General features: G+C 32.7%; 1 protein-coding gene across 1 annotated transcript in view; it reads right to left on the reverse strand.

The window, feature by feature from the left end:
• The window catches only part of PHYHIPL (phytanoyl-CoA 2-hydroxylase interacting protein like), an 89,697-nt gene that overhangs the window by 29,508 nt on the left and 46,899 nt on the right, over positions 1-13,290 (reverse strand). The window lies entirely within an intron of this gene.

The following is a 13,290-nucleotide window of genomic DNA, read 5'->3' on the forward strand; positions in this document are numbered from 1 at the left end:
GCAGCTTCCCTTTTTTAGTAAGACTTCATCTTAAAGGTAATTCTAGCTACATTTCTCTACTTTACATGCCAAATAATTCTAATAACTCTGGCTATGCTGCTCACTGGTAATACTGAATGGAGAACAAATAAGTGGCACTTTCTATCCATCCAAAAGATGAAAAACTGCTTTTTCAGAACAAACATTTCAAAAGCACTTTTCCAACAACAGCAATTATTAAAATGTAAACTGAAAACATAGCCAAATTATACTGATATATTTTATATGTTTGGCTCTTCTCTCACTGAACTTAAGTTGCCTTGCAAAAAATGATCAGATATTTTAAAAAAAGATTTATTGAAATATAATTCACTTACCATACAGCCATTCGTTTTACGTGTACAATTCAACGGCTTTTAGTAGATTCAGAGTTGTGCATCCGTCCCCGCTATCAATCACAGAACATCTTTTTTTTTTAATAGCAGAAGAAACCCTGCACACCTTAGTTGTCACTCTCCAAGCCCAACCTCTCCATGTCCCCTCTTCCCTCAACTACTAATCAGTTTCCTGTCTCTGGATTTGCCTATACTGGGTATTTCATTTAAATGGTATCATATAATAAGTAGTCTTTTGTGACTGGCTTCTTTCACTTAGCATAATATTTTCAAGGTTCATCCATGTTGTAAAAAGACTTTATTTCTTTTTATTGCCGAATAATATTTCATTGTATGGATATACCAGCTTTTGTTTATTTACTTGTCAGCTGATGGACATTTGATTTGTTACTACTTTTTGGCTATTATATATAGTGTTACTATGAACATTCACATACAAGTTTTTTTTTTTTAATAAATTTATCTATCTATCTATCTGTCTATCTATTTTTGGCTGCATTGGGTCTTCGTTGCTGTGTGGACTTTCCCTAGTTGTGGCGTGCAGGGACTACTCTTCATTGCAGTGCACAGGCTTCTCGTTGCGGTGGCTCCTCTCGTTGCAGAGCACAGGCTCTAAGCACGCAGGCTTCAGTAGTTGTGGCACGCGGGCTCAGTAGTTGTGGCACATGGGCTTAGTTGCTCTGCGGCATGTGGGATCTTCCCGACCAGGGCTTGAACCCATGTCCCCTGCATTGCTTAACCACTGCGCAAGCAGGGAAGTCCTCATGTACAAGTTTTTGTGTGAACATATATTTTCTCTTCTCTTGAGTGTATGCCTAGGAGTTGAACTGTTGGTTCATATGGTAACTTTGTGTTTAACTCGCTAAGGAACTGCCAAACTGTTTTTCAAAGTGGCTACGCCATTTTACAATCCCACCAGCAGTGTACGTGGGTTCCAATTTCTCCACAGCCTCATCCACAATTCTTACTATCTAACTTGTACTTTTGGTGTCATATCTAAGAGACCATTGCCTAATTCAAGGTCACAAAGATTTACACCTAAATTTTCTTCTAAGAGTTTTATAGTTGTAACACTTACATTTAAGTTTTGGATCCATACTCAGTTAATTTTTATACATGGTGTACAGTAGGGGTCCAAGTTCATTCTTTTTCATGTGGATATGCAGTGATCTCAGCACCGTTTATTTAAAAAGATTATTTTTTCCTCATTTAATTGCTTTGGCACTATTGTCAAAAATCAATTGGCTATTGTATGATTTATTTCTAGGCTCTCAATTCTATTCCATTACCACATTGTCTTGAATACTGTAGTAGCAGTGTAGTATATTTTGAAATTGAGTAGTGTGAGTCCTCTAATTTTGTTCTTTTTCAAGATTATTTTGGCTATTCTGGGTCCCTTGACTTTCTACGTGAATTTTAGGATCAGCTTTTCAATTTCTGCAAAGAAGTTACGTGAAACTTTGATAGAGACTGAGTTGAACCTATAGATCAATTTGAGTGATACTGTCATCTTAATGATATTGTATTCTAATCCATAAAGATGACTGCCATTTATTTAGGTCTTCAGTTTATTTCAACATGACCAGATCTAAATGCCTTAAAAGTATTTAATGAGGAAGTAAATTTACATTATCAATGAAAAGATCACTGTAAATTCATTCCTTGTTAAAAGTCTTTCTATTATGGAAGTTAACAAGCATACACCAAGTTTAGAAACAAATATAATGAATCCCCATGTACATATCACCCAGCTTCAACAATTATTAACATTTTGCCAGTTTTGTTTCATCTATTTACCACCTACTTATATTCACTTTTTAATTTTTTGATGGTATTTTAAAATATAATTTCAGGGCTTCCCTGGTGGCACAGTGGTTGAGAATCTGCCTGCCAATGCAGGGGACAGGGGTTCAAGCCCTGGTCTGGGAAGATCCCACATGCCGCGGAGCAAGTAGGCCCGCAAGCCACAACTACTGAGCCTGCGCGTCTGGAGCCTGTGCTCCGCAACAAGAGAGGCCATGATAGTGAGAGGCCAGCGCACCGCGATGAAGAGTGGCCCCCGCTCGCCACCAACTAGAGAAAGCCCTCGCACAGAAACGAAGACCCCAACACAGCCAAAAATAAATTAATTTAAAAAAGTTATCATTAAAAAATATATATATATATAATTTCAGACTTACAGAAAAGTTGCAAGAATAGTACTAAGTGCTCCCGTATCTTTCCTAAAGATTCTCCAATTATTCCATCTTAGACCCTCCATTCTCCTCTTTTCTCATTCCTCAAGTTTCGCTGGATCTCCCCTTCTCTTTCCAGTTGCTCTAGGGATGGACTTTGGAAAGGAGTTTGAGAAATAGCTGCACTGATTTTTTATTTTTTTTTTTAACTTAGAGGTAATTTGAAGGCTATACGTTCTCAGTTTAAAGTTATTCTGAAAGTGTGGGATTTAGGTCATGATATATATTTTTTGTTGTTGTTGCTGTTAATCTCTACCTAATATCTGGGTTGGGAGATTCAGATTCAGCTATTTAGAAATCAGATTCATTCACTTATTTTTATCTTGTGTTAAGTTGAATCATTGTTGGAAAGAATTTTTTGTATTTTTAATTTTAGTAAAACTTCCTGAAAGGAAGATTTTGAAGTGAAATCTCTACCTTGGATGATTTTTAGCTATATTTTTAGCAGGTGGTTGAACTAAGTGGCTTCTCACATTGACTTTGACAAATCATTCAGATTTGTAAAACTGGTTGAGGATGCTTACCATTCTGCTACTTAAATGTGTGTCCCTTCATATATTTTTTTTTTTTACTTATTACAACTTTTATTAAGTACCAATTATTTACATATCAAGAGCATACAACAGAAGAGGTGCAAAGATGTATAAACTAGCTACTGTCTCAAGAATATAAAATGGGGAAGAATGTGGAAAATGCAATATTAAAAGTTATCACATAATCTAACTGAAAGACAACATTAAGGGAATCAAGAAGTGTTTCAGAAAATATGTGACACTCTTCCTTGTAGGAGAAGTAAAAACAATTTATTAATATCAATATATAATTGACATGTAACATTGTTTCATGTATACAACTGTGTTGGTTTGATACATATGTTAATATAATTTATATATTGCAATATGATTACCACTGCAGAGTCAGCTAATACCTCCATCATGTCCCATAATTATCATTTCCTTTCTGTGGTGAGAACAATTAAGATCTAGCTTCTCAGCAACTCTGAAGTACATAACAGTCTTATTAGCTCTAATAACAATGCTGTGGGAGAAGCAGAATTTCAACAGCTGAAGACAGTAGTGAAAAAACTGAGGACATGGCACTCTAAATGGAGGCAACAGAAAAAGCATTAAGAAAAAGTGTATTTTCATTTTAGTTAATTCAGCATATTGTATATGAAGAAAATATTGAGTTTGAATTCTAAAAGAGACTAGAAATGTTGTCAACAAAGTTGAGGAATTATTTCTAAGAGAAAAAACAAATGGTTGCTTAACATGGAGTTCAATAGGTACAGCACAAAAGATAAAATTTCACTAAAATGTATCCTCAGACTCATAGTTAGTTCAAATGTGCCCTTCAAATATACCAAGAAAGCAATTTTTAAATATCCATGAATATCCAGTGTAATTCCATGTATTTAAGAAGATATCTGTGAAGTGCACACACAAACTCTGTATCTAAAGGAACTTAAAAGGATCTAGACTAAAACCTTTTAAGTGTACAAAAGGATAATAAACTCACTTTGCATCTACACTTAGTATCACATACTACAATCTATGCATATAAAACCAATGTTACTGCATCATTATGAGTTTATATATATCGCTAGAATACTGTCAATATATTCCATAAATTATCCATTTCATAAGAAAGAGATTCTTCAAGTTTGCATATTTTTCCTTTTCCCTCTCAAGAATTAGAAAAGTTACTCTAAACAAACATTACACATTATAATCCTTACTCCTTCATTTTAGGGCCATGTTCAGAATAGAAATCTTGCAACATAATCTTTTTGTCTCATTATATACATGTAGGCACATTCATTTGTTTGAATATATAATACACACATATGTAATACTTTTTCTTTTTGATAGCTTTGGACAGAGATTTAAATTATTTACCTATCAAAGTCCTTAGCTAAATTCCTTACAACCTGAGATGTCTTTATATTTATCTTTTTGAAAGATATATAAGAGAAAAAAGTTACTTGGTTATCAAGATTACCTCATGAAGTATATCCCCCAATTTGATTAATCCAAAAATGCAGTTTTATCTTGAATAAAGATTAAAAATTTCACCCACCTAATAAACAGATGTACTCGGACAAACATTGCAACAGAACACGTTTCTATTTATTGAGGACCTCTATGTTTTTAGCAAGAATTTTACACCATTGTCCCTTGGCCCCCCAAGTTTTGTAAAAATGAGTAATTTTTCTTCCTCATATTATCTTCTCTAGAGTGCTATAATAGAAGCCAATCTAAAATCTTAGTTACAGTAGATAAAAGGGCATAAGTGGCTCAGTTTGAATAAAGTAAGAGTGTTTTAAAAAGTTAATAAATGTAGTTACTTTTAAAAATAAGTGCTGGGCTGTCCTTCTAAGAAAAAAATTGCAGGTGTTAGGTTCACTTCCCTTAAAAACAGCAATTAGGAGCAATTTCCTCATACCATATCTTTTTTTCCTTCCTTAAGTTTTAGTGATGAAAAATCAGCTAACATAGTACAAAAAGGAAGACTTATTATAATTTTATAATTAAAATTATATATGTATATATGTTTAAATAAATATATATGTTAATAATTTTCATTATAAAAATAAGAGATACAGTCTGCTAGGGTAAAAATACTTTTCTCTTCATAAAAACAACTTTAAAATGTTGCAGTACTTTTAAAGTCATGAAAGAAAAACTCATTAAGACAGTAATAAAACTCAAAATAGTAACCACAACAAAACCTGAAACTGTTCTCTGCTTTATTCACAATAAACTCCCAAAATAAAAATACTCTTAGTGGTAACATTGAATATTGTTGGAACTCTTAGGAAGAAACACAAAGAAGAAAATAAAAATCATTTTTAATTCTCTATACTATTAACATACTATAGAATATTGTTTTGTAACTTGTTTTTCACTTACTATATTATGAACAATTTCCTATGGCTACATATCATTCTAATCTTGTGTATTCTATTCTACCAATCAGTCATCCTAACAGTGGACATGTAGATTGATTGTTTCCAGTGTTTTCCTGTAATAACACTCAGTTAACACTATTCTATGTAAATTTTTGTGCATATCTATGATTATTTATTTTTGGATAAATCCCACAAACTGCAAATGTTGAATCACATTTGGTTTCATCGATTTGTATTCGCAACTACAGTTTTTGAGTGTCTATTTTTTGCACCTTTATCAATTCCATTTACTACTATTTACAATGTCCACGTGTTTTGATGGGCAAAAATTGGAATCTTTATCTTAAAAAAACAAAAAATGAGACTTTACTTAACCTGCACACCTTACACAAAATTAGCTCAAATTGATTAAAAAACTTAAATGTAAAACATAAAAACCACAGAAGTGCCCTTCTACCATTGTTTTAGCTAATCTCTCCTTTTTACTTTCTATATCTTGATGCCACATTGTGTGTGTGTGTGTGTGTGTGTGTGTGTGTGTGTGTGTTTGCATATAGTTATAGCTTCATTGGGCATTACAGCCTTTTTAATTAAAAATGACCATTTTCATCTTAATAAGTGTAATATATTAATTATACTCTGAAATAATTTATATCCTGTTTTATTTCAATTTCCATGTGTATGAAAATTTTTGCTCATTCCTGCATTTTATTTTTCACTTTAAATCTTTTTGGGTAAATTTGTTTTAGGTGTATCTTTTGTTTAGGTGCATCTGTTTCTGAGCTCCATATATATACTATCTTCTATTTTCATTTTTGACTTTTCCTTTACATTCTCAGCAAAAAATCCTAAGTGTTTCCTCCATATCTCTGATTTATTTTCTTCAGTGTGCCTTCCATTCTTTGCTGCTAATGGAATTTTAGTTGGTATAGCATTATTAATTTTCTTATATTCTCTCCTGTTCACAATTAGGTCTCTTTATATATTGGTTTATTATCTAATCTTTCATTTTTTTGTTTTATTACATCTAATTTTGAATTTTACTGAGAATATATAAATCAGAATCTATAAAACTTACATGGTTTTACTACAGAAAATCTTTCTCATAAATGCTATTCTGCTTCTTATTGCTAAATTTTTCTCCACCTATTTCTTTGTAGAATCTTTTCATAGCTAGGTCTCATTTTAACTTTTCTGTGTATTTATCCTTGAACAAGAACACATCTTTAGGTTTGGCATAGGACAGATCTCCTCACTTGCTGTAAGAGAACACTATCAAAATTTTGCTCTTAGATCTTAATCTGAAGGGGCAATTGTATGTTTATTTTTCTGGTTAAGGAATTCTGAAGTCTGTGTGAAGAGGAAAAGAACCAGAGGCATGGATAATTCGAGGACAGAAACTTCATCTTAGCTTATTTTCTTGGTTTTGGCTAACCAATGAGCAGGGGCAGGTTTGCCACCTCTAGCATTCTGTGTGGTCTGACTGCTTCCTCCAGTTACAATATATAGCTAAGTTTGGATTCTTTTTATTAAATTGCTGGTTCTCACATTAGAAAAGTGTCTTACTACTTTAGCGATATGCCTCATTGCCCACCAGGTGGTACTGGTGGATAACTTCACTTTCTGTGGCCCCCAGCACACCTGCTTTCAAGAACTACTGACCCACAGCAACAAGGGAAAATTCAAGTGGAGTTGTGCTCCCTATCCATCCCGCTATCCACCAAATCAGAGGGTTCTAGAACAGGTCCCTTCTAAGAGCTTCTCCACTATTTTTCCTGCAATACCACATGGTTTTCTGAGGAAAAGGAGTCAAAATTATAAGCTCCTTTCTACAATGGGGATTTCATGTGTAAATTATATAACAGAGACACCCCAGTGAGTGGAATGCCAATGGAAGTTTTCCATAATGTTTAGTATTAAAGACATTTTTCCTCTATTTTAATTTTTCCTTATTCATTTTGGCCAAGATCTTGTAGACAAGATTAGTTTGATATTTATGCTCAAAATGACCATCTTATTGAGATTCTTTAATTCACTTAAAAAGTAGTAATTTCTCATCCTTTTTGTTTTTTTAACTTGAATTCTTTGTGGCAGCATTCACCAGACTACCCTTATGCAATTTATTATAATATTATCAGATAAAAGTAAACAGTAGAGCTATATTTACATGTTTGTAGAATTATACACTCTTCTTTCTGAGCCTGGCCTTGGAGATCCAGTCAATAGTTCTCAAATCTTTTCATTCAACAGATCAGCAAAATTTCATACAAAACTAAGAGAATTGTTTTTATTTTGTGAAGAGTAAAAACAAAACTGTAGTTTATTACAATCACAATTATAATAAAAGAAATTACATTTTAACATCAAATGTCAAAATACCTGATCTCTGAATAAAAAGTCTTCTAAAATTGAATAAATTAACTTTATGAAGAAATGACTAAATTTTCTATATTTTCGCATTTAACAGAAGACTAATGAAAACTTCTCTATGGCTTGGTACTAGTTCTAAGGACTGATATTTGAAAACCATTTGATACATAGTTCAATTTCCCTTCTTTGTAGATAAATAAACTAGGGCTCAGGGAAACTAAATGATGTGGCTACAGTTAAAGACTGGGTAATTAAACGAACACAAAAAAATGTAAATCCATGTTTTTTGCTTTTTTTTTAATCCAAGTCCATGGATTTTTTTCATTACATTATGTTGTCTTTCCCAGTTTAGTTTCTTGCTGGTTTTCTATTTTGAACATTGTGTGTTATATGTGTGATCAGGGAAGTGTGGGCAAAGATGACAGTGGTAAGATCAACTAAATTATTTGGGTGCTCTAGAGGCTGTTTTGCATGAAGCCTAAAAGATGATCACAGCCCTTAACATCTCTGCAATCTAACTGAACAGCTTAATGGTAATTCATACTGAACTCATCTAATTTCACATGGTACTGTTTCTCTGACTCTTTCACTGAATTCATTAATTTCTTAAGTCTGGAATTAAATTGAATGAGTTTCTAATAAAAATGTATATTAGTCTATACCTTTACTAATTTTGACCCCTCAGCCCCCACCCAGGGGATATTTGGCAATGTCTGGAGGTATTTTTTATCAGTACAACATGGGGAGGGTGCTGTTGGCATCTGGTGAGTTTACATTGTGAAGCTTCATCAGTCTATGAAATAAAATATCTAATCAATTCAGTCAGTTAAGTTAGAAACCTCAAATAAGTCAATTGCTTAATGTTAATGTATATATCCTTTGGAAAATAAACTAAACAGTTAATAATTTAACTGATGTTTTTGATATCATTGAACTCATTATTATTTTTTAATATTATTATTGTTTTACTATAAATTATTTAGTGGTAGCCCATCTACCTGAATACGTGTTTTTCAGATTTAAGATAAATTACAATTCTGGATATCCAACTTCCAGAATTAAAGGAATCTAGGAACTGAGAATAAATGTTCCTTAGGTATTAAAATAGACAGAAGATAAGATGGAGGACAGGAGGCAAGGATTATGCTACACTACACAAGAGAGGTAAGAATAGGCTTGCATACTGAGGCAGCATTCAAAAGAGGACAAAGGGGAAGAGCCAAGAATGAATTGCAGGACTGATCCAGGAAGGGAAATGTGAAACAGGACACAGTTAAGAAAAGAAATAGAACCCATGAGCAATCTCAGAGGTGGGCCAAAAGCAATTCAAATTTTTTAAGTCTCATTTTCAATAAGGTAAACTGCATTTGTTTGTATATCTCTGAATATTTATCACAAATTACGCATCTCCATTGTGCTAATACTCAAATTAATTTCCTACGTTGATAGCTATATCTCACATAAATAAGTATACAACTATTAATTACAGATTGGCTAAGATTGTTTATACTAGTTAGACAGACAAGGGTTTGAATTCTAGCTATGCCACAAGGAATTGTCTGATCTTGTGTAAATATTATAACCTGCTAAGCCTCCATTTTCTCAGAGGGTCAATGAGTATTAAATGAGGCAATGTAGACATAGAAAACATTTAATATAGTATCTAGCATGTAGTAGACAATAAATGTTAGCTAATTTAACATTACTTTGATAGAAAAAGCAATACTAATTGACTCTACCCTTTAGTCTAATTAATGAATAACTTTTCTAATTCACTCCAGAATGTCAGTCTTGAATGATTATTCCTTCAAGTCTTGAATGATTATTTTCTTTCGAAATCCTTTAAATATGCTGACATTCATTAGTGTCCAGATATATGCAAGTATTTTTGAATAAATCCATATATGCTGAAAGAGGCTATAATTTCCTAATCTTGATGTGATATTTGAGTATAAATAATCTCTAAATTACCTCATGCTTCCCACTCAAATATACTCTTAACCATTTTTTAAAACCAAATCACTGTAGATCACATCTAATTTCCTGTTTTTAAAGTGTTATTTAATCTTATAGCTTGCCACCCTGCTTGCAGTATTCTTTCTTTCCACAGGCTTCTAGTTTTTATTTTTTCACAGTATATCACTTTTTATTAACTTCTTTTCTATGCACCTAATCCTTAAACCTCTCTTTCTGAATTACTTCTCTTAGATTAATGCTTATAGCACATCCTAATTATCTGTACCTTTTTCATGGTTATTTCACATCCAAATCATTAATAGAGATTTTTTTGAAAGCATATTTCCCAATAACCATAGTATCCAAATAGCATTTCACCCCAATTTTGGATCTTAAATCTCTTTTCTGTGATTATCGTTCCTGGGGTTCTTTTAAATCCACGTAACAGCACTTCTTTATTAAGGGAATTCCAATTCACTTTTCAAGAAACTTTTATGAGGTACTATTTTATTCTTCACCAATGATGAAACTGCATTTACTAAACCAGCTGCAGGGCTATTGAAACCTCTTGATACCAATACTTTTTCACAGCTTCTCATTACTCTAGAGGTTAGGAGTTACAAATGGAGGACATAAAAATTCAACTGTCACAATATTAGGAAAACTATTCTACAGGGAACACTGGCACCTGAATATTAATGAAAACTTTTCCTCTTTGTAAAGGCAATCTATGTGGTCAAAAGCAGGGGAATATGACCACCCTGGAACCTCAGACTCTGAAGTCCAAGTCACCAATATTCAAAAGAATCCGAATGTAGTTTAATTACAATGCTCATGGACTTTACAGAGTTTTGATGTTTTGTGTAAAACCAAGAAAACCGGTTGATCTCTGTGGTGCTGACCCTTCACAGATAGCACTGGATACTCCAGTTCACAGCAGAAACACAAGATGCTGGCTTTCACTGACATAAGAAGCAGCACAAGATTAATGTTTCACACTATTTGTGGGCTTATCTCTTTTGGCCATATCCAGTGTTAAATTCCAAATTAAATTGTCTAATCAGTTTTAAAATGGATGTGATCCCTGCCACTAAAGTTGAACTGAAACACTAGTAAATGAGTAGTAAATGAAAAAGTGAAACTCATTCGGTATCTCCTGTGCAGTTAAATTACTCAAAATATATATACATGGTCTAAAAACAGTAAATAAAATACCAATGATTTCTTTTGTCATTTCTCCTTGTAAAAGCCAAAATGGCAATGAGAAAATGAGTGCACTTTGTTAAACAAGTTTTAAAGATAAGATAAATTTGTTTTTCACTTTTTTCACTACTCAAATGTTAAAAGTATTCAGAGAGTAAAACTGAAAAAAACCTTGGCAAATGATTACGTAATAAAACAAATCTGTAACAAAAGAAACAATTTTATATGATTGAAAAGAAAAACACTAGATGACAACTGTAGACATCAAGGGTCTAGCCTAGGTTCTCCCAATAACTAGGCAAATCAAGGTATTAAAAGGTTTTTTGGTTAACTAAAATAGACAATATTTAAATAAAGCATTCAATCAAAATCTTTTAGCAATAGAAACATTTATTGAACACATGCCTGCTATGCAGTGTTCTGAATATATTTTTTAATCCTCATAAAATTTATGAATTAGTATTATTATTATCATTATCATCCCATTTTAACAGATGAGGAAACTGAGATAAAAAGAGTTTACAGGATTTGCCCAAGGTCAAATAACTGATGTAGAAGCCAAAATTTCAACCCAGGAGGCAGGCATTAAATTGTAGGCTCTTAACCACTGTAACTACAGCTGCCTTCTGATAGTTGCTCTAGAATTATTTGTATTGTTTTGGGCAAATCACCTAACCTTCATTGTTTCCTCATTTGTAAAATAAGAGAACTGATCTGCAGTAGATTCTCTCTAAAGTCACTTACAACTCCACACTTAGCTATCACTATTTTTCTCAAGTGCAAATTTAAGCTTCTTGCATGTATTATTAGTTAACAGTACTTTCCATTACCTCAGGACCAAATTAAATATCTTTATATCCAGGAACTCAATTCTTTTCTGATTATATTTCCTTGCCACAGGGCAACTAATTGGGACACCATGGTGTAGTGCAGTAGGAATAGAGAAGCTTAGTATCTAGTCCAAGCTCTCTTACTGACAACGATCTTCGTTAGCTAAGTCACTTAACTTCTCTTGAACTCAAGTTCCTCTTTAAGTTGAGGGGACTGGTCAGTGTGTTCCATTATTTTTAGAGATATTATATTGTTGTTCTTGATTTGAAAAATCTTAAATGACAAAAAACAGAACTGATCAACTTTAATTTACTTAAAAGTTGACCATTTATGCCTGATTTTTGCCATTTTATAGTATTAAATACTCTACAAGGACACCCAGGGGCCGGTAAAATAGGCAAGAGGCATATCAATTTATTTTGTTAGTTATTAGCAATTCGGCATAAAAAGGGTGTGAAAAGAGGCAGAATTTACATTAAACTTAAGGTCTGAACTGCTTTTGCTGCTCCTTTTGCCAAGACTACAGAACAAACACAACTTGTTTGCATAATCCTATTCTCTGCTTTTTTCAATTTACCTGGCCCTTTGTTATTTTTATATGAATTCAGTAAGGCCTGTGTTTTGTGCTTAATATCTTGTAGTATACTAGAAACTCAGAGGAAGATATGCATTTGAAGTGGAATTACTGCATGAAATAATCCTTAGGGAAATAGATACTGTCCATTATGGATGCCAACTAAGAGTTCTCTCTTTCCCTTTCTCTAATAATGACCCTTGTTCCCCCCGTGTATTAGTAATCTTGAAAAATTATCAAGCTATAAGCAAATTCATTTAATTGACATATATGAAGGTACTTCCATGTAGTAAAATAAAATGAGCATCAATTATCAAGTCTAAAACTTCCAGCAAAATAGTGGTCACAATTCATATCAAAATGAAAATAAATTAATAACTTTACATATAAATGGATCCAATTAGCATTATGTTGTGACTTATAAAAGCAATTATGGATAGAACAGTTTGGGGTATAAAATAAGCCTGCTGCATGAAACTATGTGGAGAGACTAGTTAGTGAGCCAAATTTTAATTTACTTATTCCCACCTAGGTAACTAAAAACACTTTTATTGTAGGAAACCTATACATGGATACTTCAGTTTTACATATCACACTTCAGAACATAAATATAAAACTATCTAAAAAATACCGACATATGCAAGGCATTATGCTATTAACACTATAATTTATTTGTAACTCTGTTTATTTGGCTTTCTACTTTTTATCATTTTTTAAATAGTACTTTCTTATTTATTTATGAATACATGCAGGCAACAGTCCCAACATGACAAAGGGATATCAAAAAGTCTCTTAAAATACTTAGAATATAATTTTTCTGCATGTGGTCAACACCAG

This window comes from Balaenoptera physalus, assembly GCF_965194825.1.
Source record: "Balaenoptera physalus genome assembly, chromosome: 14".
Classification (NCBI taxonomy): domain Eukaryota; kingdom Metazoa; phylum Chordata; class Mammalia; order Artiodactyla; family Balaenopteridae; genus Balaenoptera; species Balaenoptera physalus.